This window comes from Ursus americanus, chromosome 18 (assembly GCF_024610735.1).
Source record: "Ursus americanus isolate L20-20 chromosome 18, mUrsAme1.1.p, whole genome shotgun sequence".
In the NCBI taxonomy this organism is placed as follows: Eukaryota; Metazoa; Chordata; class Mammalia; order Carnivora; family Ursidae; genus Ursus; species Ursus americanus.
Window position 1 is genome coordinate 50215657 of NC_142144.1, and position 12790 is coordinate 50228446.

Genomic DNA, 12790 nt, shown 5'->3' on the forward strand with positions numbered 1-12790 from the left:
TGGATACCTGCTTGATGGTTAGGAGAGGAGTTCAATTCAAGGAAAAATGTTTTCCAGGTAGGGCTGGTATGGAGTTGAATAGAGTGCCAATTGATTGGAATCTACTCATCTACCCAGGGTGTTCTGTTTCCTAAGTCAAAAATCGTTTGCCGGGAGAAAAAGATAGTATTGGGAGAAAAGTACTAGACTGGGTCAGGGGAGCTCAGTGGCTTGTCCCAAGTCAGCCACATATTTTAGCCTCCTGACTTTGGGTAAGATACTTCTTTGTTAATTTTTTCATCTGTACGGTAATAAAGGTAGCACTAGATGATGTCTAAATTTTTCCCCAACTCCTACATTCATAGTATTAATGAATTAATTCACTACGGATTCATCTGGGCAGTGGGAATATAAAGTACAGTAATCCAGTGATAAAGAGACCTACACGACAGAGAAGTATGAGCAAGTCACTGAAGGAGCAGGTAATTCTTGCTGGGAATGGGGAGAAGGGAGAAAGGGTGGCATAGGAAACATTTCATAGAGAGCTTCATTTAAGTTGGGCATTGAAGGAAGAGAATGACAGAGGCAGAACGGAGAGCGGTTCAGAATCAGGTAAGATTTTTCCATACTCAGGATCATTTATGACAAGTAGCTCTTTGTAGCTGGAGCTTTAGAGGTCTTTGCAGATGATGTTGGAAAGGTAGGTTGGGTTTATATTGAGGGGACTTCAAATGCCAAATATGGGAATTTATTATTTATTCTGTGCATAGTAGGGAACAAGTGCAAGGTTGCTAGGAGGGGAAGTGAAATATTCCTAGTCTCAGTTTTCAGAAATCTGATGAAAATGCATAAAGAGTGGTGATTGGGGAAACTCGCTATTTGTTTTCTTAATGACTGTCTTCATCAGTTAACTTATACCCAGGTACCTCTTGGCATTTGTATTGATCCTTCACAATTGTGTCCCTTCCTATAAACAGCACTAACTTCACAAACTCAAGAAAATACTATTTGTGCTCCTTTTCTTTGAGGTGACACCAAGAGCTTATCTCCCCTAAATGCGTATTATCTCCCCCTCCATGCCCAACCATATGGACAATACCATTAGCAAGTTTTTAAAAAAGGGGGGGAGGCAACAAAACCCAATATTAAAAGAAAGTCAGTAGCTTAAAAATTCACTTTCCTTAGTTCTGTCTCCATAGATAGCCCAAACAGTTAAAAATGAAAATCAGGAAAAATTTTAACCCCTTAGTGGTTGTCACAGTGATGTCAGTCCTAACTGGGATCTCTTTGGTCTAACACATAAAAAGAAAAGAACATTGTAGAGCACTTTCATTTTTGCCTGCAGCACTTGTTGATTGAAGCTGTATTGACTGAATGAGGGACAGACACTAAAATCACTCTTTGGGGATCCAAGGGAGCCCTAGGGATTGTGCTTAGAATCCATGAGGCCTGTCAACTCTGGCTTTCATGTTTTCCTTTCTTTTTGCTGCAGCTTTTTCTTCCAGCCTGCTCAGCAAGCACACCAAGAGGTACTGTACGTGCGTGCATGTGTGCGTGTGTGCTTCCACTGGATAGCTTATCATCAGTGCTGTGAGCCCTCCCTTACAAACTCATGGCTGTCATAGGGGGGTTTGATGCAAGCTTTCTCCACGCCCAACTCACTAAGCGTTGAAAGCTGGCCTTCAGATTGGTGTGGCCCAGTTACTTCTGCTTGCCAGTTATCAACCACCTTGGTGTCATTTAAATGGAGACGTTTTGAATGTTTCCCATTTCGAAATGTTTTAGTGTGCTCATTAAATGGCAGGCATCTCAGGAAGCCAGATGTTTCTGCCTGTTCTCACACAAATGTTTATTTACCCAATAATCTGCAGAATCATAGATTTCCAGATTATTTGCAATTGACGCAATCTTTTCTTTTTTAAAGATGCTCGTATTGTCCGGTGTTCCCTGTAAATTGTATCAGAGCAGATGTAGTCACCCTGATAGAGCAATGGACTAAACTAATTTCATTGATTTAAACATTGTTAAACAATTTCAAATGCAGCTTTGGAAACAGTGTTCTGAACCTGTTTAATAATGTTTAAAAATGCATCAATGAAATTGGCTTAGCCTATGGCCTTTATTACATTATCTGTTCTCAATTACATAGATTCTGTGTTTTATGTGTGGACTGGTTCTAAGTAACCTAAATAAATAAATAAGTAAATAAACAATGATCCCAGCTGAGGAGTATGGCTTATTCCTAACCCACTGGATTTGTTTTAGAATGGGTAGATCGTAAGAAGTACTTCAAGAATGCCCTATCAGCTGTGAAATACTAGGAAGTGCCTTCAGGAGGGTGAGCTGGTGTTGGTAGTCCAGTGTGCACCCTTCTCCTCTCTCTTCCCCTTCCACTCACCCTCAGTGCCATTGTTGTGATGCCACCACTGAATTCCACACCATCAGCCTTGAAATATAACCTAAAACATTAAATATGTTTTTACTAATTGTGACCTGCTAAAATCACAATTGAAGCTCTCTGTCGGAGCATTTTTTTTTTAATTTCAGAAACAGTATTTAAGTGATGACATGCAGTAATTTGTTCATTCTTCTGTCAGTATAATTTACAAGGCAGTGGCAGATAAACATAGCAATACAAGATTCATTTACAGTGACACAATGGCAGATACACAGAGCAGAACCCTGCCTATGAGATAAAGTGGACTGAGTGACTTATGCAGTAATTAGGGGATAATTGTCATTAACCTCACAAACAGTAGTTTACCCATATTGTTTAAAAGGCTCCAGGATGCGTAATGACAAGGTAATCTGTCAAAGCGCTAGGGGGAAATATTAATAAGATTTGTGCAAGCCTGGATAGAAAATATGCAGAAAGCGGCCACATTAAGCTAATTGGTGGATGAATATACACTTGTAAAAGTGCTTCTAATGGCACGTTTGCTGCTCTCCAAATGACTACCGTTAATGTGGAGAAGTGGGCTGCTTAGAAAGTCAGGACTGCTGGGACAAGAGGGTATTAAGGCATGCAGACGCAGTTATTACCTTGCTCTATAATGCATGCTTCCTTCTCTTATCCTCCTTTATTTTGAATTTCTGAGTTTTTTTGTTATGGTAACCTATAGTGATTATTAACTCTGATTATTCTGTTTTTGATCTGCATTTGTTCAGGAAGCCACCAACCCCAAATCACCTCGACTTCGTGGCCAAATAAAATGTGTAATATCTACTTTGATAGCTGCTTATAAATATACAGAAACTGTTAATGCATACGTAGATTTATAATTATACATACACGTGTGTGGGGGTGCCTTTTATAGGAACACATTTAATCTGAGCAATCAAAGGAAAGTATATCCATCAACAGCCTTGTGTATGTGTTACAAGTAATAATGTGTTGTTCCCTGATGAATGCTAAAGCAGGAAATTAATCTTTGTGTTCTACTGCCGTTCTTATACCCAGAGAAGAACAAAGTTAAATCTCCCAATACATCTTTCTGTTCAATCACACACTCCGTCCTCCGTGTGTTTTATAGAATACTCAGTCCTTGCTGTTTTATGGAATACTGCTTAGTGAGCACTCAGTCCCTTTCTACCCCTGCTCCCTCATATCCTAATGAATATGTTAAAGTTCCTTAGGGTTGTTCAGTCATCTCCAGTTGTGGAGTAATTCAAAGCATAGTATGTGAAATAGAATCTTATATTTAAGTATATAAAGCCCCAGCACAGACCCCTAGATCTACACGGAGGCTTTCTACAAACCCAGTGGCAGAACTTTGGTTATAGAGAGAGAGGTAAATGTGAAAATGCCATCCTCAAAGCAAAAATGTTAGAAAGGACTCTGGTAAGTTCTGTTTATTGCAAAGCAAGCAGATTTATAGCTGTCCTAGGACTCGGGCTTTCTCTTTATGTCTGAGGGGAGAAGAAAACAAGACCACTTTCAGGGACCTTTCTTCTCCTTCCTCCTGTTTCTAGTGTCATCTCTGAGGATTTCAAACTGTTCCTTTGCTGTCCTGAACGATAAAATGATTTACCTCTAGCATCTCAGCGGTGATCATCCCCAAGTGAATAACTTGTGTCTATTTAAAGGGTTTAATTGGAGGGAGAGTCTTATGTGCAAACACTGCTCTTCCTTGGAACTACAAAGCTGCTGGAAGACCACAGATATTTACTCACAGCTTTATGGAGGTACACATTTATTTTGGAATGGTTGATTCTCAGGTTGCAGAGTTCTCACACACCCTAAGTGATGGGATTTTGAGGGGTTCCCATGGCATCTTAGGGACTTTTTGAGCAGTTTCCCTAGTTTTCAGACAAAGTTTCCATTTGAACTGATCACTGAATTGACTAGGAGTAAAAATTAATCCAGAAAAATGAGTACCTCTAATTATGTCACTGACAAGCTGCCCCAGACATAAGCTTCAAGAGAAGCATCTAGAATATGTATATTCTAAAAATAATTTGTATACAAGTTGGTTAAAAGGAAAAATATTAGCCTAGAGTTTAAAATGATTTTAATTAAAATTATTTATGTGTGTCTAGATTCTCGGCATAGATAGTCAAGTGATGCAATTTGAGAGTCAAATAATGGAATGTTGGTGTAGCAAGCCTTAGAAAGTCTGCTAAGACTTTCTTATACAGGAGAATGCCAAAGCTGGGTGTTAGTGCTCTGACAGCCAACACAGCTGGTCACTGTCAAAACCAAGACTGGAATTTAGGTGTTACTTACATTCTTTATATCTAAGTTGGACTATGTATAAGTGATGTTAAATCAAAAATCTGAAACTTTAGGATACAAATTCTGTTCTTGCTTACAGGTACAGAGTTAGATATTCTGTGCTTACGTTAAGGACTCACAGGTAATTTTATGTGGGAGTTTGGTATACTAGGAGTATTGGCTGGGTTTAACATTCTCTATTTTGAAACTTAAATTATTATTATTAAACATTAAAATGTATCATGTCTATAGAAATTTCTCAAGTTTGATTTACAATGGAGCTAGGTAATTTGAAAAATACTTTTTGAATCTTTGAAGTGCAATTCTAGACATTACAGAAAGTAATTTACGCCTCTGAATTTTTTTTTTTTATATATGGCAAAGCAAGGCACCTGCTTTATTTATTTGCAAACAAATGCCCATAGAGGAAATGCGTATGGCTTGTTTTAAGCTAGACAAGCTAAAATTCCTGGGTACAAAGAAGAAATCCTGACAGGCCTTTAATAGAGCTTAGTTGGAGCTTCTGTGATTAAATGTGTTGTAACCCTCGAGTGATCTATCATAATCACAGTTTTTAAAGTAAAAATGCTATACAGACTGTGACTAAGGGGAAAAAAAGCGGTAGTTCTCTATAAATTATATATTCTTATCTGGTCCATAATGAAAAACATTCTATAGCAAAGTGAATTTTTTATCAAAAGTCAAACAATATGTTTTAAAAATTATAAGAACCATTTAAAACTACTACCCTGGCATTTTGATAATGTTATTTTGGTTAGAGAGGTGATCAGTTTGGGAGGACGTATTGTTCAATTTTTCAAGAATTATTTTTTTCTCTTAAAAGGTACCTTTTTCGGTGAAAAGTATTTTCAAATGTGGATCAGAAAAAGGGTAGAGATTGATATGTTGAAAAATGTCAACACCAGTACCTGAGATTACAGAAAATTACCATGTTGCTTTTTCCTTCTGCTACCAACTCCAATCAAGGGCCATGCTCATCAAACTTCCAATTTCATCCGAGGAAAGGCATTCCTTGACTTTGTCCCTTTTTTTTTGCAATTAATTCGATATGCCTTACCTCACTGTACCACCATTTCCCATAATCCAGCATTTTGAATGTTATAAGACTAATTTATAATGAGGTTCATGTACAGAAGGAGTAAGCCAAGAATGGTAGTCGTATCTCTATATACATGTGCATATTTCGGTACATGCAAACGTGTATGATAAGTAACTTTTTTAAAGCCAATCCCTATGTGCAAATAGTGTTTATGGAGAGGAGACTTCAGTGTTAGCATATCTACTAACAAAGGACTAATAAAGTTTTCCTTTTGACTGAAAGTTCTGTAATGCAAAGTTTTCTGAGAGCTCTAGCGTACTGACCAATGGCAGACCCTCCTGTAGCATTCATTTCTCCTTGGGAAGAAAAAGGAAGAATCAGAAAGATACTTCAGGTCAAGGTTTTTATAATCTGGACATACTGAATTGATCACCAGCTTCTGTAATCACAGCAAGCCGATACCTAGCTCTAATGTTTGCACACTCATTTCATGACAATGATGTTCTTGGGTTGATGAGGAAAAGCATATTTGTTTTCTTTGCAAAGGGGATGTTCATGTGGATAAACGTTAACAAAGTACAGTCTTGATTATTATTAGTTAAAAGTTTTTCTTTTCTGTGTGTGCCACACCCTGTTGATTCTTTCTCTTGGGACACCTTTGTCCTAGAGAGGAGTGGAGGAAGCAAGGATGTGACTGGTCAGCTTTATATTTTGAGGGTAAAGCGATGCTCTTGAGAAACTCTGCAAAATACAAATTTCCAAATCATAAAAATTGAGTAGGGTTTTCATTACCCAAAACAAACGTTGCCTTTTTTTTTTATCAGGTCTAATTTGAACCATTTGGTGCAATCATGGTATAAATGAGTATGTTTCATTCTGCCTACAGATATTACAGTTGTTTCAGCTGGCCTAGAAACATTAGCCTAAAGTAGTGGAAAAGCACAATCACATAAAAGAGCTCTGTGTGAATAAAGAATGGTATAATTTTGTTTACTTACACACCCAGACTGCTTCAGTGTACACTGTATATGCTAGTGATGCATCTTGCTCAGTCAGTGCCCTCCAAGAAATATGTGTTTAAATGTAAATTTGCTAAAACAAATAAGCATGCCAAGTTCTTTTCCCACATAATTTCAAGTGTTTCTCAGAAATTATCACAACATTGCTTAAAAAATTTCCCTAAGTACTTCCCAGAATCTATTGCTTTCAATAATTTTTTTCTTTTACCATTTTTATTCCTCTTCCCTTCTTGCCTGCTTACATACACACACATGCAGGCACATAGACACACAAAACTTTGACCCATGCACAGTTAGAATTGCCAAGTCATATAAATTATAGAGATAGATAAAATTTAACAAAAAGGGGGGAGGGGAAATTGGCTGTGATATAAGCGGAGAACACCCAGACCAGTTAAACTTTTTGGTTGAAGAGAAAAGTTTTAAGAGTGGCTTGACTTTAGAAAGACAATTTAAAGGGAAATATCTGCATGTTACATATGGGCCCATCTGAGTCCTAAAACAGGTAACTAGTGGGGAAGAGGGATAAAAGAGGACTGAAAGTTTTATGACTTCTATAATTTTTTCTTGAACCACATGTAATATTCAAAGGGTTCCCTTCCACAGAGTATCTCCCTCAAACTCCTGCTACTTCAGTCCTCAGAGCCTGCCCTCTGCACTCACAAGTGGCACCCATGATCTCTCCATTCCCAGACCCCATCTATTAAGTTGATGGAATGCCCCTGGTCGTATCATCGGAGATAATGGTCTGAGCCTATCGCTTGCTCCTGAGGTGACCCAGCAGTTAGATGACATATTTCCTAATTTCTGGGTCACATCCTGACACATGTCCACCTAACCAAGCATCCAGCACAAAGTCAGACAGAGGCAAGCTAAGGTGAATTAGCGGACAGCTCCTCATCAACACCATCCAAAGTATTCGTGAAGGTGCGTGCACACAGTGCATGTCTGCCGCACGTCAGTATTAACTGGGCAGAGAAGCAGTCTCCGGTTTTTATGACTACGCCCCCCATTAGTAAAAATGTATGAGCTTGTACCCTAATATATGTAAAGCTGTTTCTAAATTAGTAACATATTACTGTAAAGCCACATATAAAACATAAGCAAAGAATCATCTTTTAGCTAAAAAAAAGAAAAAGGAAATTTTTTGTTTACTCCCTATGTCACAGTGGATTATACTACATACCCTACTGATGGGAGAGACATGTGTGTTTGTTATTCTGGTCACAAAACAATGCAGGAAACAAGAAGTAAGATGGTCTCTAAATAGGGAAATTTATGAATGTTGAGTTCTGAGTGTGACTTCATGCAATTTGCATGATTTAATGTTTTAAGTCAACTTCATTGAGGTATATTTTTGCATACAATGAAATGTACCAATTTTAAGTGTATATATTCATGTAAACATTGATACATGTCATGTATCTGTATCATCTAAGCATCTATATCATGTCATGATATACAACATTTCCATCACCCCAAAAAGTTCCCCAGTTGTAGTCAGCCCCTCTCCCCTGGCATCCACTGATCTCCCTTCTGTCTCTATAGTCTTACCTTTGCCAGAATTTCCATGATGGGAATTGTAACAGATAGTCTTTTGAGTCTCATTTCTTTCATTTTTAGCATTAGTGCTTTTGAGAGTCCTCCGTGTTTTTTACTATGTATCACTAGTTTATTCCTTTTAAGTGCTCAGTGTATTCTATCACATAGCTCTCCCATTCTTTATTTATCCTTAAGACTTAAACATCTAGAAAACCAGGTAAAATTTATGATTCATAGCATTGTTTCATCAACTGTTAACTCTACAATTACTGTTAAATTTTACCTGATAGAGTACCAAGCCTACATTGTCTTGAAATTTGACAATTCTCTACCTTCTACCCAGCCCTATTCTTCTTGCCCTGATATTTGAATTAATCCTGAAGGATAAAAAATAGAAAATTCCAATGGGAAACTGGTCATGAAAATGAGTTGCCAGCATGGTTACGTTGGAATAATTTAAGATAGCGCACTTCAAGTCTAGGCATGAAATCAAAAAGTACATCTCATGAACCTCTGATTTTGTTTTAGGTGGTCAGCCTTCTCTATAGCTCAGTATCATTTAATTAAAAGTTTTTAAATTATATCAAAGAGGAAGTATTTTTAGCTAATCATTTTAGGATCTTTAAAAATATATGCCTTAAATTTGACTGACAAGAAGTTCACGTAATAAGAACAGAAAATTAAACTATTCTCTGCCTCTCTTTTTTAGAGTTAAACTATTTGCTTATTTCTTAATAATTTGAATAATGCTACAGCAAATAAATCCTAGATCTCTGCTCTGTTCACTGTTCCTCCGTCATTTACATTCATGGACAGAAAGAAAGGTATTGTTTTCCCTCTGTGCTGTGGCATGGTGGGGCCTGCCATGAACACAGATGGGTTCTTTCTTGGACTAAGGGGTCTGTGGCTGAGGTCACCTGACAATCTCATTATCCTAAAGTGTCTTATCTGGTCTCTATCTCTTTACATCCTTTCCTTCTCTACTGTCCCTTTCCCTTAAGTAAGAAAAACCAACCAACCTCACTTTGATCTTAAAACTATGAGTCATATACTGTGTTTTAACATGAAGAAAGGGCTTAAATAAAACCATTGAAACCATAACAGTTGATTCTACTACAAAAAATATTTTTAAAAAGCAGTCTGCAGAGCCATAGAGAACCAGGTACCAGATTTCTACTGAGTGATAATCACCAGTTCCAGCAAAATAATAAAAGGAAGTCTGTTCATTTAAAATACTTACATGTAAATATTTTAAGTGTTTTATACTTTTTCTGAACCCAGTAAAACTGGTTTATAAGTTAGGATTATTTGGGCTTACTCATCTTTTAATTAATAGTATAGCTGGTTATTTCACAAGAAATCAATACTTATAATAATACCTTACATTTCACTTAACAGAGTAAATCTTATTATCCTCATTTTGTAAATAACAATTTCCAATGTAAAGGTTTAAAGGTCACTGAACTCTGGTTACAAATGGGAAGGCCTCAAGGAACTGACTTACAGACTGCAAAATGGAATGGGAAGGAACAGAGTCCAGTTACACACTCTGCTGTGATTTATTATTCCTGCACAAGACCCATGTCCCAGTATGGGTTGGTCAACAGTCAGGACATTCATACTGGTCTACCAGGCTGAATTTTTGTTTTATTAATGTTTATTCTGTGAAAATGCCTAACTCTTTTTACAGCTTTTACTCACTCTGGTACAGTTTATTTGACACGGCGTGGGGGCCGAGATTTTAGATCTGTACTTCTCGAATTATCTGTGAGGAAGGACCAGTTTCCCCTCCCCCACCCCCCATCAGTTTTGAGCCAATACTTAAATAAAATAAAAGGAAATTAATAAAAAATCATCACACTTTTTGTTGCTGCAGCAGTTGTCACATTGTCTCGAAGTCTTTTAAATGATTGTTCTCAATCATTTGTAGACTGGTTTAAAAAAAAAATTGACAGTGGTCCTTTTTCAATAGCATGTAGACCACTCATGGAAATTCTTGCCTTACCACAGGAGTCCCAAGCCACTGTTTGAGAATCACTGCACCCGAGCGTGCTTATCTCTGTCACTGAGATCTTCAGGAAAAAAGAACCCCGGGCCTTCCTTTTTTCCTCTTTGGTGACTTCCAAATCCCATTCAGCCAGTTCATCCAAGGATGTGCTAACCGATAGCCATTCCTAGCATTGTGCTTGCAGACCGGTGATGTTATAGAAGAAAGTCAACTTCTTTCTTTCTGCAGTTGCTATGTTTATGAGCATGATGATACTAGATGCCCTTGATCAAATATGAATGGTGGCTTCTTTGGAAATAACTCTGTGATGCTTAATATTACCCAGATGCAGAAGGTGCCCTGTCAGGGGAACCCCAGTCTGAGTGGGTAATGTGGATGTTTGTCCTGTTTCCCAAGCACATTTATTTGCAAAGATGTTACATTGTCCTTCTATGTAACTATAAATTGCTGTTTCTGTTACCGCTATAAATGAGGCTTCTCTTTTATGATTCAGGCTACCAGCAAAGTTCTAAATCTTGCTTACCTAGACCTCTTCCACCAGAAGTAAGTGGTTTAACGTAACAGTTCCATTTTAGTGGAGACAGCTACTCAAGACTAAAAGAGGTCTGAAAGGCAGTGGTTTTAGAAAGAGCGGCAGGCGCTGTGGCGGGCCAGGAGAAAAGAGAAACCATATGGGACTGCTGCATTCTGTTGGGGGAGACAAGATAGGAGGGGGATGGAAAGGAGATGCCTCAGGTGGGTTTGATCAGTTGCTATGGTTTCTGAGGGCTGTTTTAATACCAGAGGCCGCCAGCTGTGTAAGTACATTATCGACATGCAGACTTAGGTGCAGGCTACCTGGGAAGGAACGACTGTGCTGCTCAGGTCGCGTTGCAGCCTGAGAAACGATCCACAGTAAAAGCTTCCATAAAAGAACAATTAAGAGAGTGGATTTGATGGTAAAAGAAAAACAGTGTAAAGGACATTGCAGTGCTCCAGAGACCAGCCTTATTCAGGAGAAGTCCTATTCCTTATTGTCACAGACTCAATGTGCCCACCTGGGAAATGGCATTACGGATGACAGCCGTTACACTCCACGAACTTAGAGTCAAAATTTTTGGATTCGAGTCCGAGACCCCAAGTTAGCATCTTGACAACCTCAGCCAACCATCCCCCTTTCCTTCACTCCTGGCCCCTCATCTGTTACACATTTGCTGAGCTCTGGAAGCTATTATGAGGTTCAAATGAGATAATCTATACAAAATCACAATTTATTTCTCTATTTACCTATAACACCAACACTCCCCCTAGCTTTGCCCTATTCCAAAAAAAAAAAAAAAAAAAAAGGATGTAAGGGATACCGATTGCTTTGAGTGATTCTTTTTAAAAACTGGCTGTTGCAGGACTCCAGGATTACCCAGAGTCTCCATATATACATATCATTATGTAAGTATTTTGAGCAGATAGCTGCATGAGGATGTTTGATCTGAAGGCTCATGTTATCTACAAGATGAAAGAGGGACCCTTTTCGTAGGAATGGACACCCACATGCACATACCCACACGTATCCTTTGTGTAAAATAATAGAATGCTGGAGTGAGCCTTAGGAGGAATGGCACGTAACTATTAGAGCTTCTTTTTTGTAAAGTAATTTAAATAAATGATAAGTATCTCCTTACCAGTTGTCATGGTTCAGACCATACAGTTGTGTTCCAGAGAGAATTTTATATCACCGGGCTGAATGGAACAGTCTATGAGACAGAATATTCCATCGCAAAAGTAGCATAGTTCCCTTTATCCTGCTTCCCCTCACGATGCGTTCTTTGTAAACACAGCACAGTTGATGAAACTAAGAAATTAAGGTTGGTACCATACTATTAACTGATCTAGAGACTTTATTCAAATTTTGCCAGTTTTCCCACTAAGGGTCTTTTTCTGGGATGGTATCTCTAGACTCTCACATTACATTTATCTGTCCTGTTTTCTTGGTCCCCTCTGAACTGTAACCATTCTTTGGTCCTTTTTTAAAATCTTTACTGACGTTTACACTTTGAAGAGTACTAGCCACTGTTTTGTAGAATGCCCTTCAATTTTGGTTTATCTGATATCTTCTCATGATTTAGATTGAGGTTATACATTTTTGGGCAAGAAAAAGATGATGTGCCCTTCTCAGTATATATCAGGAGGCACACGATGATACTTAACACGGGTGATGTTGACTTTGGTTACTTGGTTAAGGTGGTGTCTGCTAGGTTTCTCCATTATAACGTTATGGTTTTTCTCTTTGTAATTAATAAGTATCTAATTTTGTTTTTTAAGAAGATTTTTATGTTTTCTTAAATTGATAGGCAGGTTGGGGCAAGTATTATTCACAGAGGTTGTGGAAGTGTCCTGTCCTGGTTAGGAAGAATGTGCCCTAGAAAATGATGGAGTCATGATTTAAGTGTTTGAATACATTTCTCCCAGCCCATGCTGAAATGGATTGCCTG

At 38.1% G+C, this 12790-nt stretch overlaps 1 protein-coding gene across 10 annotated transcripts in view; it reads left to right on the forward strand.

The window, feature by feature from the left end:
- Window positions 1-12790, forward strand: part of BNC2 (basonuclin zinc finger protein 2) — a 349620-nt gene that overhangs the window by 308243 nt on the left and 28587 nt on the right. The gene's annotated exons all lie outside the window — the stretch shown is intronic.